The sequence below is a fragment of the Bufo bufo genome, chromosome 1, assembly GCF_905171765.1.
Source record: "Bufo bufo chromosome 1, aBufBuf1.1, whole genome shotgun sequence".
Taxonomy (NCBI): Eukaryota; Metazoa; Chordata; class Amphibia; order Anura; family Bufonidae; genus Bufo; species Bufo bufo.
The window spans coordinates 105,729,652-105,745,924 of NC_053389.1; the positions used below are offsets into that span (position 1 = coordinate 105,729,652).

Consider the following 16,273-nt stretch of genomic DNA (forward strand, 5'->3'; position numbering starts at 1 on the left):
TAAAAATTTGGCGGAATTTCTTTATTTCTTTCGACCAGGGTTTCACCCACTATCGGCTTCTTCTGGAAGGGGTCACACCAGATACTGAAAAAAAAGGTTCGCATACTTTTGCCACTCACAGAAATGTGATATTAGATCATTTTCCTCCATAAACAAGTGACCAAGTCTAATATCTACTTTTAGGACTTGTGTAAAAATGCGATGTATTTTAAGCCAAATTTATGCAGAAATATAGAAAATTCACAACTTTCAAGCACCATTGTATGTTCTGGTATTCTGTTTTGGCACAGGAATAGAATACCAGAACCACTGGATCCGGTATGCACCAGACACTGCCAGCGACCCATCGATACTATTCACTACAATGCGGTTTGTCGGTGTCTGTTAACTACCAGCATGTACTGCAGCTGTATTTTGTCCTTTTTTTTTGCCAAAATCTTCAAAGGAAGCTCCTGTCGCAGCCTCCACTGCAAATATGAACCTAGCCTTAGAATGGGTGTGAAAAAAAAAAAAAAAAAAAAAAAATTGATTACTCACCTCACCGCTCCATTTGTTTTTAGGGTCTCCACCGGTCTCTTCTTCCTGGATACACAGGAAGTAACTGCTCAGCCAGTAACTGACACTGGAAAGTTCCTGGTCGTCGAGAGGAACTAGAAAGAAGAGACTGGTGGGGACCCAGGAAGTGTTGGTGGATCAGGGAGGTGCGTATTTTTTTTTTTAACCCACTGTAAAGAAATGTTTGCTGCCGTGTAACCCCCTTAATCCCGGTAAAATGTCCGTATCTCGGAGAAAATGAATATTGTAGATAAAAGTATGTGGTTATTACTAGATATTATTGGTCCTTGAGCATTGAGAAGATGAACTGTTGTTTTCTGTTACATTACAATAGATCAAATGATGGGGGTTATACATATGTATATTTTTATATTCCCTATGAACGGCAACAATAATAATAATAATAAAAAACCCTGAGATATAAAGCCTCTAAGATTTTGTTGAAATTCTTGCCCCGGTAATGGCGCTTGACCCTTGAAAGAGTTGGTTGGTACGTAGTATGTCTGCATACATGCTTTTACTAACCTGTAGTTGTTTGATCTACGTCCTGACTACTCTTTCCTTTTTGTGCAAGCTGGGAATTATAGAGTCAAAAATTTCAAACCTGTAGACAGATAGAGCTGTTATTGGGTTTGGTGATGACCAGGGAATTGTGTTTTCTCTCTTATGTTCAGAGCGCGCTGCTTAGCGAAAACGTTGGTCCTGACACAGGCTGGTTCAATGGTAACATAACAGTCCTGTATGAGGACTAGAGATGAGCGAAGTTATCAAAAATTCTATTCAGTTACTTCGCCAAAGTTCAGAAAGAAATTTGATTCGTTATTAATTACTTTGTCACGAATCGCTTTCCATTGTATGTAGCGGGCGCAAAGATGGGGAACGGTGATTAAGCTGCCCCCCCCCGTCATTACACCCCTCAGATGATAACGGTATCTGACAGTCACATTGACGCCTTTCAGGGGTTAATCAGGAGTTAAAAAAAAAAAAATACATACTCATCCATTTGCTCGTAAAGAGGCCGTCACAATCATCTTGATTGAAGAAAATACGCCAAATGTATTGCATGCTGACGTGATAACACCACCACGTCATCACGCTGGCCAGGCATGGTGACGTCAGGGACCTGCGCAGTGAATGGTGGGAGGGGGAGCCAACCCATTCATTACCTAATAAACATTCTTGTCTCATAGTACAAGATGTGGTGTGAGTACAGTATGTAATTAGGTTTGTATGTTTAACCCCTTAAGGACCCATGACGTACATGTACGTCATTTCTGGCTGTGACGTAAGGACCAGAGAAGTACAGATACGTCATGGTGATCGGGCGGGTGCAGGGGCTGCTCCCGCCCGATCAGCGGCAGGGGTCCGGCAGTCACTCATAGCCGAACCCCTGCTGCATGTGCCGGCATCGGTGAAATCCCTGTACAGCCGCAGTCAGTGCTGCCCGCGGCACGTGCGATGTCCGTGCAGGGAGAAAGCAGCCATCGGGTGTCACGGCCTTTGGTGTGTGCCGTGACACTTTCACCGCGCATGCTGGTTGCCGGTGGCAACTTGTTGATTTGCATGTGTGTGCGCTTTCCCTTTTAGGATGTTTCCTTTCCCTGCTTTGGTGTGCACAGGGTTAAAGGGTTTCTACCACTTCGTTTCACATAATTAGCTGTCAGACACTAGCGATCCGCTAGTGTCTGCTCTGCCAAACCATCCTAATATAATTGCTTTTGGGGCAGCCGTTTCGCTAAAAAAATAACTTTTATTCATATGCTAATGAGCCTCTAGGTGCTATGGGGGCATCATTAGCACCTAGAGGCTCGGTCTACCTTCACAAACTGCCGCCGCCCAGCGCGTCCCTCCAGCCCGCCCATCTCCTCCGGAATGCGATCCTCCCTGTGAGCGTATGTATTCGGCACATGCGCGGTGAATGTCTGACCACTTCCCTGCTCAGACATCTCCACTGCGCCTGTTCCTCGGAGCACTATGACGTCATCGGCGCAGGCGCAGTGGAGATGTCTGAGCAGGGAAGCGGTCAGACATTCACAGCGCATGCGCAGAATACATACGCTCACAGGGAGGATCGCATTCCGGAGGAGATGGGCGGGCTGGAGGGACGCGCTGGGCGGCGGCAGTTTGTGAAGGTAGACCGAGCCTCTAGGTGCTAATGATGCCCCCATAGCACCTAGAGGCTCATTAGCATATGAATAAAAGTTATTTTTTTAGCGAAACGGCTGCCCCAAAAGCAATTATATTAGGATGGTTTGGCAGAGCAGACACTAGCGGATCGCTAGTGTCTGACAGCTAAATATGTAAAAACGAAGTGGTAGAAACCCTTTAAGGTTTGCTTGGTAGGTGTGGTGGGTGTGACCTCAGGCCTCCTTATATGTTGGTGTGGTGGAGCCTGAAGGTCAGTTTGATTTTGCTTCAGTCTGTGTAGGAGCTTTGCTCCCTGGCTGAATGATTATGTCTGTGTGAGCGATCCCTATTTGTTATTCTGTTTCCTTTGCTGTGTCTGTTGTCCCCTCCGGTGTGTTTCTGTAATTCCTCCCCCCACCTGGTGTATGTAGTTATGGTGTGGGTTTTGCTTGGAGGTTTGATTGTGGTGTGACTGTTCCGGAAGTGGGGCGCTTTTCCGGAGGGGTTAAGCGAAGGCAAGACTGTGGGTTTCCCAGCCTGGAGCCTCCGTCCATCTCGGCTGCGGCAGGTAAGTGTAGATAGCATTGTTATGTTGCTGTGTGACTTACCTGCCGTACTGCTTCACCCATAGCCTTGCATCCTGTCAGCTACTGGGCCTCTGGAGACGCCTGTCATCCGTGTCGTGGATGCACAGGTATTCTCTTCCCTGTCATCAGGCCTAGGGATAGCAGGGTCCTAGGTTGGTGAGCATGAGCCCCCTTACCTTCTGAGGCGGCTCATGCGCTAGGAGTCTAGGGAGAGCTCAGGGTTACATTAGGAGGTGACCTGCTCCCTGTTACTTGCTATCTGGCGTTGCAGCCTCAGCTATTGCACGGTGGGGGTTTTTCCACACTCCCCGCCGTGACATCGGTTCCCTGTGCTGCTGTGACAGGGACCCGATGGCATGGAAGGCAGCATGATGCCTGCCTTAGGCATCGTGGCTGCCTTCCGCGGGAGCCTTTGAGATCCATCCCCCTGGATCTCACAGGCAGGAAGGCTGTAATACACTTACAGCCAATGCATGACAATACAGAAGTATTGTCATGCATTGTAAAGGGAATCAGACCCCCAAAAGTTGAAGTCCCAGAGTGGGACAAAAAATAAAGTGAAAAAAATAAGTTTTCTCCCCAAAAATTAAAAATCCTTTTGCCAAAATAAAGGGAAAAGTTTTTTTTTAAAATAGGGAAAAAAGTAGACATATTAGGTATCGCCGCATCTGTATTGACCAACTCTATAAAACTATCACATTACCTAAACCCTCAGATGAACACTGTCAAAAAAATGAAATAAAAACTGTGCTAAATAAACCTTTTTTTGTCACCTTACATTACTAAAAGTGCAACACCAAGCGATCAAAAAGGCGTATACCCCCAAAATAGTTCCAATCTAACAGTCACCTCATCCCGCAATAAATGAGAGCCCCTACCTAAGACTATCGCCCCAAAAAATATATATACCGGTATATATGGCTCAGAATATGGAGACACAAATTCTGTAAAACTTAAAGGGGTTATCCGAGTTAATAAAAAAAAAAAAAAAAAAAACACTTAAAATCCATCAGGATATACATATAATTTGGTTAAGCTTGATTTCATCAAGTTAAAACCCATATTTGCACCTTTTCATGGTTCTGTCATTGCTTTGTTTACATGCTGAAGTACATGCTGAGGGGGCGTATAACAACAAAGCCTGAGCTCTGCCTCATGAATATTTCTGGGCGTGAACAATCTGACCTTTCCCTCACCCTGCTCTGCACTTTGCATAAAAATAAATAAATACACACACAGGGCAGAAGACCTCCCTGTCACATTGCAGCTGCACAGTGTAAGTTATGTTATTTTACATACATTTCTTTCATGTTTGGTTTTGTTTCTAGTCTAAAAATTTTCTTTATGTTATTACAGTATATCAAGGAGGACGTATTTGCACTAATTCCAAATTCCGTCACCATAGAAAATGAATGGGTCCGCACCCGTTCCGCAAAATTGCAGAACAAATGTGGACCCATTTGCGGATGTGTGAATGGAGCCTAAGGGTACTTTCACACTAGAGGCAGGATCGATCCAACAGGCTGTTCACCCTGTCGGATCCGGCCAGCCGCTATTTTGCCGTGCCGCTGGACTGCCGCTCTGTCCCCATTGACTATAAAGGGGACGGTGGTGGAGCTATGGCGCAGCACGGCAGTGCACAGCGAGCGGCCACTTGACTAAAAGTCCTGGATTTTTGACTTTTTATGGTACTTTCACACTAGCGTTAGTGTGATCCGGCAGGCAGTTCCATCGTCGGAGCTGCCCGCCGGATCCGCCAATCAGTGTGACAACTGAACTGACAGCATTTGTAGACGGATCCAGGTGCGGATCCGTCTAGAAATGCATTGCAATAACGGATCCGTCTATCCACTTGTCATGTGGATGGACGGATCCCTCTGTCAGTCTTTTTCACATTTTTCATGTTCTGCGCATGCGCAGACCGAAAGGGCGGATCCGTCCTTCAGTTGTTTTGCAACGCCGGATCCGCACGGCAGCTCCGTCGTCGGAGCTGCGTGCCTGCTGGATCCGCCGATCAGTGTGACAAGTGACAGCATTTGTAGACGGATCCAGGTGCGGATCTGTCTAGAAATGAATTGCAATAACTGATCCGTCCAGCGGCACCGTCAAATAGCGGCGTGGCGGCTCCGAAAGGGTGAACAGCCTGTCGGATACGTCCTGCCGCTAGTGTGAAAATATCATTAGCATTATCTGTATCTAAGCAATATCTATATTATTCAAATATATTCAATATGGATATTGTTTAGATAAATCCATAGATTGGTGGCAGATAAGGATTTGATGATGATGATGATCATAATAATGATGGCCAATAATTTATTTATATTTCCCAGGGGGTGTTGAATGTGTACGTGTGTGTGTACGTGTGTGTGTACGTGTGTGTGTGTGTGTGGGGGGGGGGGGGCGCTGTAATAACGATCCCCAGATGCAGAGGGGAACGTTTACAAACTGCCACCTCTAGCCCCAGTGAATGCAGGAGGGACAAACATACCCTGTTCTGCTGGAGATCACCTCGGCTCTGGTTTGTACTGCACATGAGCGATCGCATAGCAGAGCCGAGGCAGTGACAAGAGCTGGAGGGGGAAGGGCACCAGAGGCTCTGACGTCTCGTTTACAGAGCCTGGACACTCCCTCAAGCAGAGAGAAGCTTGCAAACGAGACGTCATCAGCAGAGCAGAGCCAGGCAGTGTGAGGAGAGCTGGAGAGCTGGAGGGGGGAGGGCACCAGAGGCTCTGACGTCTCGTTTACACAGCCTGGACACTCCCTCAAGCAGAGAGAAGCTTGTAAACGAGACGTCACCAGCAGAGCAGGGTTACTGACGTCAGGTGTAACATGACCCTGAACTGAACTGGCCAAACAGTGATCGATAGGTAATAAAAAGTGATTTTAAGAATCTTTCACTGGTCTACAATAAATGCAATTAGAATAGATTTATTTAAGTCGGATAACCCCTTTAAGTAAATAAAAAAAGTATACGTAGTAGGCATTTCCGTGTCCGTAAAAACCTGCTATATAAAAATACCACATGACCTAACCCCTCAGGTGACCACCATAAAAAATAAACTGTCAAAAAAGCCATTTTTTTGTCACCTTACATCACAAAAAGTGTAATAGCTAGCGATCAAAAAGTCATATGTACCCTATAATAGTACCAATCAAGCCGTCATATCATCCCAAAAAAAGAGCCCCTACACAAGACAGTCTCCCAAAAAAAAAAAAAATGCGGCTTTTCAAAAATGCTTTGTTATATAAAACTGAAACAAACCACCAAAAAAGTCATATTTGGTATTGTCGCATCCGTAACAACCTGCTCTATAAAAATACCACATGATCTAACCTGTCAGATGAATGTTGTAAAAAAATAAAAACTGTGCCAAAACTGCTTTTTTGTTACCTTGCCTCACAAAAAGTGTAATATAGAGCAACCAAAAATCATATGTTTCCAAAATGGGGTCACTTTTTGGGAGTTTCTACTCTAGGGGTGTATCAGGGGGACTTCAAATGGGACATGGTGTCAAAAAACCAGTACAGCAAAATCTGCCCTCCAAAAACCATATGACGTTCCTTTCCTTCTGTGCAATGCTGTGTGCCCATACAGCAGTTTACAACCACATATGGGGTGTTTCTGTAAACTACAGAATCAGGGCCATAAATATTGAGTTTTGTTTGGCTGTTAACCCTTGCTTTGTAACTGGAAAAAATGGATTAAAATGGAAAAATCTGCCAAAAAAGTGAAATTCTGAAATTTCATCTCCATTTTCCATTAGTTCTTGTGGAACACCTAAAGGTTTAACAAAGTTTGTAAAATCAGTTTTGTATACTTTGAGGGGTGTAGTTTCTAAAATGAAGTCACTTTTTTGGAGTTTCTACTCTAGCAGTGCATCAGGGGGTCTTCAAATGTGACATGGCAGCTTAATATTATCCCAGTGAAATCTGCTTTCCAAAAACCATATGGCGTTCCTTTCCTTTCGTGCAATGCCGTGTGCCCGTACAGCAGTATACGACCACATATGGGGTGTTTCTTTAAACTACAGAATCAGGGCCATAAATATTGAGTTTTGTTTGGCTGTTAACCCTTGCTTGGTTAGTGGAAAAAAATGTATTAAAATGGAAAATCTGCCAAAAAAGTGAAATTCTGAAATTTCATCTCCATTTTCCATTAATTCTTGTGGAACACCTAAAGAGTTAACAAAGTTTGTAAAATCAGTTTTGAATACCTTGAGGGTGTAGTTTCTAAAATTGGGTCATTTTTGGGTGGTTTCAATTATGTAAGCCTCACAAAGTGACTTCAAAATTTCAAGATTTGCTTCTAACCTTCTAAGCCTTCTGACATCCCCAAAAAATAAAATGGCATTCACAAAATGATCCAAACATGTAGTAGACATATGGGGAATGTAAAGTAATGACTATTTTTGGAAGTATTACTATCTTTTATAAAAGAGAAATTGAAATTTGGAAATTTGCAAAATTTTCCAAATTTTGGGTACATTTTTCTTTTTATAAATAAAAATACATTTGTTTGACTAAATTTTACCATTGTCATGAAGTACAATATGCGACGAGAAAACAGTCTAAGAATGGCCTGGATAAGTAAAAGCATTTTAAAGTTATCACCACATAAAGTGCCACATGTCAGATTTGCAAAAAATGGCCTGGTCCTTAAGGTGAAATATGGTAGGGTCCTTAAGGGGTTAATGTACAGTATGCATCAGTTTGTGGTACATGCGTACAGTGGTGTGAAAAAGTATTGCAACCCACTCCCAGTGCACTACTTGAGACTGCTCAATATACAGTGGTTGCTGGCTGTGTTAGGCCTCCTGCACACGACCGTTGTGTGCACCCGTGGCCGTTGTGCCGTTTTCCGTTTTTTTTCGCGGACCCATTGACTTTCAATGGGTCCGTGGAAAAATCTGAAAATGCACCGTTTTGCAGCCGCATCCGTGATCCGTGTTTCCTGGCCGTGAAAAAAATATGACCTGTCCTATTTTTTTCACGGCCAACGGTTCGCGGACCCATTCAAGTCAATGGGTCCGTGAAAAATCACGGATGCACACAAGATTGGCATCCGTGTCCGTGATCCGTGGCCGTAGGTTAGTTTTTATACAGACGGATCCGAAGATCCGTCTGCATAAAAGCTTTTTCAAAGCTGAGTTTTCACTTCGTGAAAACTCAGAACCGACAGTATATTCTAACACAGAAGCGTTCCCATGGTGATGGGGACGCTTCTAGTTAGAATACACTACAAACTGTGTACAAGACTGCCCCCTGCTGCCTGGCAGCACCCGATCTCTTACAGGGGGCCGTGATCAGCACAATTAACCCCTTCAGGTGCGGCACCTGAAGGGGTTAATTGTGCTGATCACGGCCCCCTGTAAGAGATCAGGGCTGCCAGGCAGCAGGGGGCAGACCCTCCCCCCCCTCCCCAGTTTGAATATCATTGGTGGCCAGTGCGGCCCCCCCCCCCTCCCTCTATTGTAATAATTCGTTGGTGGCACAGTGTGCGCCCCCCCCCCTCCCTCCCGCTATTGTAATAATTCGTTCGTGGCACAGTGTGCGCCCCCCCTCCCTCTATAGCATTAACAACATTGGTGGCCAGTGTGCGGCCTCCCATCTCCCCCCCCCCCCCCCCCCCCATCATTGGTGGCAGCGGAGTTCCGATCGGAGTCCCAGTTTAATCGCTGGGGCTCCGATCGGTAACCATGGCAACCGGGACGCTACTACAGTCCTGGTTGCCATGGTTACTTAGCAATAGTACAATAGTAGAAGGTTCATACTTACCTGCTCCAGGCTGCTGCTGCGATGTTCGTGTCCGGCCGGGAGCTCCACCTACTGGTAAGTGACAGGTCTGTGCGGCGCATTGCTAAATGAACTGTCACTTACTAGTAGGAGGAGCTCCCGGCCGGACACGAACCTCGCAGCTCCCAGGTAAGTATGAATCTTTACTATTGTACTATTGCTAGTAACCCGCTGCCACCAATGATCGGGGGGGGGGGGGGGGGGGGGAAGATGGGAGGCCGCACACTAGCCACCAATGTTGTTAATGCTATAGAGGGAGGGGGGGCCAATGGGGGGCGCACACTGTGCCACCAACGAATTATTACAATAGAGGGAGGAGGGGGGGGGGGGGGCGCACTGGCCACCAATGATATTCAAACTGGGGAGGGGGGGGTCTGCCCCCTGCTGCCTGGCAGCCCTGATCTCTTACAGGGGGATATGATAGTACAATTAACCCCTTCAGGTGCGGCACCTAAGGAGTTAATTGTGCTGATCACGGCCCCCTGTAAGAGATCGGATGCTGCTAGGCAGCAGGGGGCAGTCATGTACACAGTTTGTAGTATATTCTAACTAGAAGCGTCCCCATCACCATGGGAACGCCTCTGTGTTAGAATATACTGTCGGAAATGAGGTTTCACGATCTCACTCATATCCGACAGTATATTCTAACATAGAGGCGTTCCCATGGTGATGGGGACGCTTCAAGTTAAAATATACCATCGGATTGGAGAAAACTCCGATCTGATGGTATAAAAGGGACTCCAGACTTTACATTGAAAGTCAATGGGGACGGATCCGTTTGAAATGGCACCATATTGTGTCAACGTCAAACGGATCCGTCCCCATTGACTTGCATTGTAATTCAGGACGGATCCGTTTGGCTCCGCACGGCCAGGCGGACACCAAAACGACTTTTTTTTCATGTCCGTGGATCCTCCAAAAATCAAGGAAGACCCACGGACGAAAAAACGGTCACGGATCACGGGAAAACGGAACCCCGTTTTGCGGACCGCAAAAAAATACGGTCGTGTGCATGAGGCCTTACACAAACACCTGCCAGCAGTGGCCAGGTTCAAAGATACCTATATCTGATTCCATCTGTATAACCCCTGAGACGCCACAGCATCTAAGTGGTTAAACAGAAGTAGGGCTCTCCCATTGTCCCACAATCATCTTTCCATGCAAAGCAATTACAGGATGCGAATCAGTTGTCATAGCTGCTGGGGGTCTAGTGACGGACCCCAGGAATGCAATGAAAACACTCCTATTACGGGGTATAATAGGAGGCCAGTAAAATTGCCATACAATGCAATATCAGTATTAGTTAAAGAAAAGAGAGGTTACTAATGTTTAAAAAGATATTATAAATATATATATCTTTAAAAAAAACAACACACAAATATTAAAAAGCTAGAACCCATTTCCCACTTCTTCCATTGTCTAAAAGATTTATATTAATTCTATCGCATTACTTTGGAAAAAATTCCAATGCCAGCCAGAATTACATTTTTGGTCACCTCACCTCTCTCAAAATGGAATAAAAATTATGAAAAAACATGAAATAAATGGCATCAATAGAAACTACAGCTCCTCCTGCAAAAGCAAGCCCTGACACAGGTTAAGGCCTCATGCACACTTGAATGGGTCCGCAATCCAGAGCTGCAGTGCGGAACGTAGGTACGGAACCCCATGGAAGCACTACGGGGTTTCTGTCCGTCTGGATCTGTCGCGGCAGCCGCACGGTTGGTGCCCGTGCATTGGTGACCGCACGGCCGTGCAAGAGGCCTAATGGAAAAAAATGCTTTGGGAGTGAAAATATGGTGAGATAAAGCATTAAAAAATATATTTTGTAAACCTAGTTAAAAACTATAAAATCTGATACCAATCCGCAGAATATCATGTTATCGTGCAATTTTTTACGTAGAACAAAAGCTGCAAAAAAAAAGACTTACAAAATAGTGCAACTGCAGTTTTTCCCCCATTTTTCACAGTACATAATATGGAACATTAAACGAGTTGTCCAGGATTACGAAAACATGGCTGCCTCCTTCCAAAAACAGAGTGACACCTGTCCACAGATTGTCTGATAGTGTATCTCAGTTCCATTGAAGTTAATGCTTAGTTGCAATACCACACACAACCTACAGACAGGGGTGGTGCTGTTTTTGGAAGAATACAGCCATGTCTTTCTAATCCTAGGTAACCCCTTTAAATGGTACCATTACTACAACAACTTGTGCTTCAAGCTCCTACAGCTATGTCAACCAAAAAATAAATGTCTCTGGGAAGACATGGAGGAAGAAACGAAAATGTTAATGCCAAAATTTGTGAAGGGTTTATGTGAATGTAGATCCTGTAAGTATGTTGGGGCATGCGCCACATCTTTTTTTAATACTTGATTGCTAGTAACATCCATTTACATCTAGCAAGGCTAGAAAAACTTAAAATGGTATGTCAGGTTGTGGAAAATATATTTTAATATTCTATTTTGAGGACAGGATATGTGATCTGATCCTAGCACTGCAGTAACACTGAAAGAAAATTCCAGCCTCCTAACAGCATGAAAGGATTATTCAATTGCACCAGGTCATTCAGGGTTACAGATTGGAATATTTCCAGAACACAGTTGTGAAGAAAAGGAATACAGATTCCACTGACATGTTTCATGCAGGATGGCCCATTGCTATTCAGGAAAATAACTTAACGCTCCAATAATATCTATTTATTTTGGCTTCAGACAATAGGGCGTTCTATACATGATACACTGCACAAAAACAAGACCTAAAGGTAGAGGGAGAAAGTAGCAGCATGTCACCTCTTTATTTGACCCCTTCTAACCAGTTTTCACCCTCCTGTCCAGGCCATTTTTTTGCAAACCTGACATGCATCACTTATGTGGTAATAACTTTGGAACGCTTCCGAGATTGTTTTCTTGTGACACATTGCACTTCATGACAATGGTGAATTTCAGTCAATATATTTCACCTTTTATTTTTATAAAAATTGAAAATTTACCAAATTTGGAAAACTTCGCAATTTTCAAAATTTCTATTTCTGTTCTTTTAAAGGGACACTGACAGGGCCAAAAAGCATATTAAGGTATATATATGACCGTACAGGTCTTATAAGGTGTATTAGAATCATATAGGTATCCCCCCTGTCCACCTTATAACTACAGTAATGTGAAGTTTTATAACTTGCCTGAAGGGGCGGCGTTTCACCTCAGCTTGCGCCCAGCCAGCCTCGCCCCAACTGCCGTTTGAAGCGCCGCCCAGCTCATCAATATTCACTTCGCTGGGCGGCTACTAGTGTCCCCGGCCATCTTCAGCGCATGCGCCCTGCACCCTCACTGGCCGGGATCGCATCGTGCCTGCGCACAGTCTGATTCTCAGAGGCACCCTTGGGCAGATTGAACCCGATTCAGGCAAGTTATAAAACTTCACATTACTGTAGTTATAAGGTGGACAGGGGGGATACCTATATGATTCTAATACACTTTATAAGACCTGTACGGTCATATATATATACCTTAATATGCTTTTTGGCCCTGTCAGTGTCCCTTTAAGGGCTCATTCAGACGGCCATATGCTATCCGCAAAAATGAGGATCCATTTTTTTGCGGATTAGATGCTGACCCATTCACTTCTATGGGGCCCTTTTCTATTCCACGGTTCCGCAAAACAAATGAAACATGTCCTATACTTGTCTGTGAAAATCAGGACATGGCCCCATTGAAGTCTATGGGTCCGCAAAAATACTGAATGCTATGGGTCTGCAAAAAAATGGATAGCATTCAGTATTTTTGCAGACAGCATACGGCCGTCTGAATGAGCCCTAAGACAGATAGCGATACCTCATTCAATAGTTATTACTTTACATTTCTCATATGTCTACTTTATCTTGGCATTTTGTAAATGTCATTTTTTTGGGGGGGATGTTAGATGGAGTACAATTTTAGGTGCAATTTTTTAAATTTGTAAGGAAATTCCAAAACCCGCTTTTGAAAGGACCAATTCAGTTTTGCAGGGCTGACATAATAGAAACCACCCATAAATGAACCAATTTTAGAAACTACATCCCTCAAATTATTCAAATATGATTTTACAAATGTAGTTAACCCTTTAGGTCAGGGATGCCCAACCTGCGGCCCTCCAGCTGTTGCAAAACTACAACTCCCAGCATGCCTGGACAGCCTACACATATCAGGGCATGTTGGGAGTTGTAGTTTTGCAACAGCTGGAGGGCCGCAGGTTGGGCATCCCTGCTTTAGGTGTTTTAGAATTACAGGAAAATAGGAGAAATTTCAAAATTTCACTTTGAAGATTTTCCATTTGTATAAATTTTTTTCCTGTAAGGCAGCAAGGGTTAATAGCAAAACAAAACCCAATAATTAGCCTGATTCTTCAGTTTATAGAAACACCCCATATGTGGCCCTAAACTGCTGTATGGGCACACAACAGGGCACAGAAGGGAAGGAGTAACATATGGATTTTGGAAGGCAGATGTCACTGGGATAATTTTAAGATGCCATGTCACATTTGAAGACACCCTAATGCACCACTACAGTAGAAACTCCCAAAAAGTGACCCATTTTGGAAACTACGGGATAAGGTGACAATTTTATTGGTACTATTTTGGGGTACATATGATTTTTGATCGCTTGATATAACACTTTTTGTGAGGCAAAAAAAAAATGGCTGTTCTGTCACCAGTTTATTTTTTGACAGGGTGGATCATGTGTTATTTTCAAAGAGCAGGTTGTTATGGAAGTGACAATACCAAATATGTCTTTATTTTTTGTTTTATATAAAACATTTTTGAAAAACAATCATGTTTTTGTGTCCATTTTCTGAAAGCAATTATTTTTTTTTTCTTCTGCCGATTGTCTTTTTATGCGGGTAGAGTTGACTTTTTTTATTGGTACCATTTTTGGATAAATATTTGGATCAAGGTGACCAAAAAAATAGCTTTTTTTTATGGCATTCACCTGAGGGGGTAGATCATTTGATATTTTTATAGTGCCACTCGTGGCAATATCTAATATGTCTTTCTTTATAAAAAACAATGTTATTAAAAATTGCTTGATGAAGGGAAAGGGGCACTTTTTTGGTTTTACAATAAACTTTTTTATAAAACACTTTTTTAACTTTTTATTTTTGTCCCAGTATAGCGACTTCACTATTTCAGGGTCTGATCCCTGTTTCAATGTAGCACAATACATAATTAAAATGGGTCCGCAAAAAAAAAAGTGGATGGAGATGTCGTCTGTATTTTTTGCGGATCTGTATTTTGCAGACTGCAAAATCAGCCTAAAATAAAAAAAACTGTCAAACCAGTAAAGACAAAAAATGTGGCAAAACAAAGAGGTACACGAAAACACTTAAAATTAGACAAAAAAAAAAGGTACAAACGACAATGATAAATAACCACCAGCGAGTTTCTTGCACTGAACTCTATTAACTGGCCTAAGGCCCCTTTTAAATTTCAGTGTATGGTCAGTGATTTGAGTCAAAACCAGAAGTGAAGCCTACACAGAGATAAAGTGTGTATATATAAGGCTACATTCACACGAACGTTGTGCTTTGTGGATCCACAAAACACTGATACCGGCCCATGTGCGTTCTGCAATTTGTAGACCGCACATGCTGCGGCTATCATAGAAAATGCTTATTCTTGTCCGCAATGTTCTATTTTTTTTTTTGCAGGACCACAGCACGTTGCAACGAATGTGGACAACACACTGCCCCATAGAAATGAGTAGGTCCGCACCCGTTCTGCAAACATTCGTGTGAATGTAGCCTAAGGGAAAGATATACCTGTATAAGGGCTTTTTCACACGAGCGGATGCCGTGCGGGTAATCCGCTGCGTGAAAGACAGTCAAGCCCGGACAGCAGAGACACAAAGCATTAACATGATTGATAATGCTCCATGCCTCTGATCTTTTTTACTACAAAATCACATCTCTGCTGTCCGGAATGCGGCTTGGCTCTCTTTCACGCAGCGGATTACTTACCCACACGGGATCCGCTCATGTGAAAGAGCCCTAAGGGAAAGATCTGCACCTGTTCTTTGATTTTGACTTGCACCTGGTTTCGGCTCACATCAATGGAAATCCAATGTTTAAACACTCAAGTGTGAATGAGGCCTAAGGGTGGCATCATGCAGGGCTTTTTTTATCTCGTTTTTGTGCCAAAGCCAGATGTTGGTTGAAAGGGAATGATCGATATAAAGACAGAACTTCTACTTCTTCCCGCTGAATCCACTTATGGCTTTGGCTCACAAACCTGCATCAAAAATTGCCACAAAAAGCTGTGTGTGACTGGAGCCTTTCAGGTACATTTACTTCTAGACTGCTCCACCAGTTCACAGGGAATCTACTGACTGTTAGAAATTCGACTGGAATCTTGCCCCCCCCCCCCCCATGTGGGTGAGGTCCGTGAAAGTCAGCGGCAACGGGAGAATTGTTGCAGCACTTTGTAGATATGATGATGGCTTTTTTGCATCAACGGTACAGTTATGACTACACTTCCTCATTATGCGGTATCTCATCATACTTGTGGGAACTCATTGTGAATCATTTCTCTATACAGCGAGGTATATCAGGACAGAGAGGGGTTCGTTACTCCCTTCCTGCACTCTGCTTCATATTCTAGAAGCATGCAAGAAAATGTCTAACTGTATACATTACATTTGTATCCCACAAATCTCTTTACAGGAAGAAATCAATGTAAATCTTACCTTCTGCTGTCCCCATCTAGTCTTCCTCCTGAGAAGTCTGCAAGATCTGATTTTTGGTTCTCAGTTTTCCTCCAGTTGTTCAAATGCTCCAGCCCACTGGGTCAGTGGAGCCAACAAATAAAGAGGAATTTCCAGCACGAAACACACCCTGCCCGTGTGATAATAAGCTGGAGAGATCACGTCATCGAGCCTCCAAACGCTCAATTAGTAAAATCTTCCTGTTATGTTTCTATGGACAAGGAGATATAAAAAAATTCTGGATGAGATGGGTTGTCACATAGTATCCACCAGGTCTTCCAGAAATGTATGCTCTAATCAAAATGAAGCATCTCCAACATTACTGAAGCTTTGTTATAGTTTTACGTTCTGACATGTTAGTTTTAAACCCTGTGTAAACGGCCTTCTCCAGTTCATCTTTTGTTCTTCAGGCCTATAATATCTGTGAGCGTGCACAAGGGAAGCTATGAGGTTATTGTGCAGTTTACAAATG

At 43.6% G+C, this 16,273-nt stretch overlaps 1 protein-coding gene across 1 annotated transcript in view; it reads right to left on the minus strand.

The window, feature by feature from the left end:
* Positions 1-15,810, minus strand: part of LOC120997471 (transmembrane protein 26-like) — a 61,870-nt gene extending 46,060 nt beyond the window's left edge. The window contains exon 1 of the mRNA XM_040427557.1: positions 15,784-15,810. The gene's annotated coding sequence lies outside the window, so the exon portion shown is untranslated. The remainder of the gene's footprint in view (positions 1-15,783) is intronic.
* Positions 15,811-16,273: the final 463 nt, after the last annotated feature.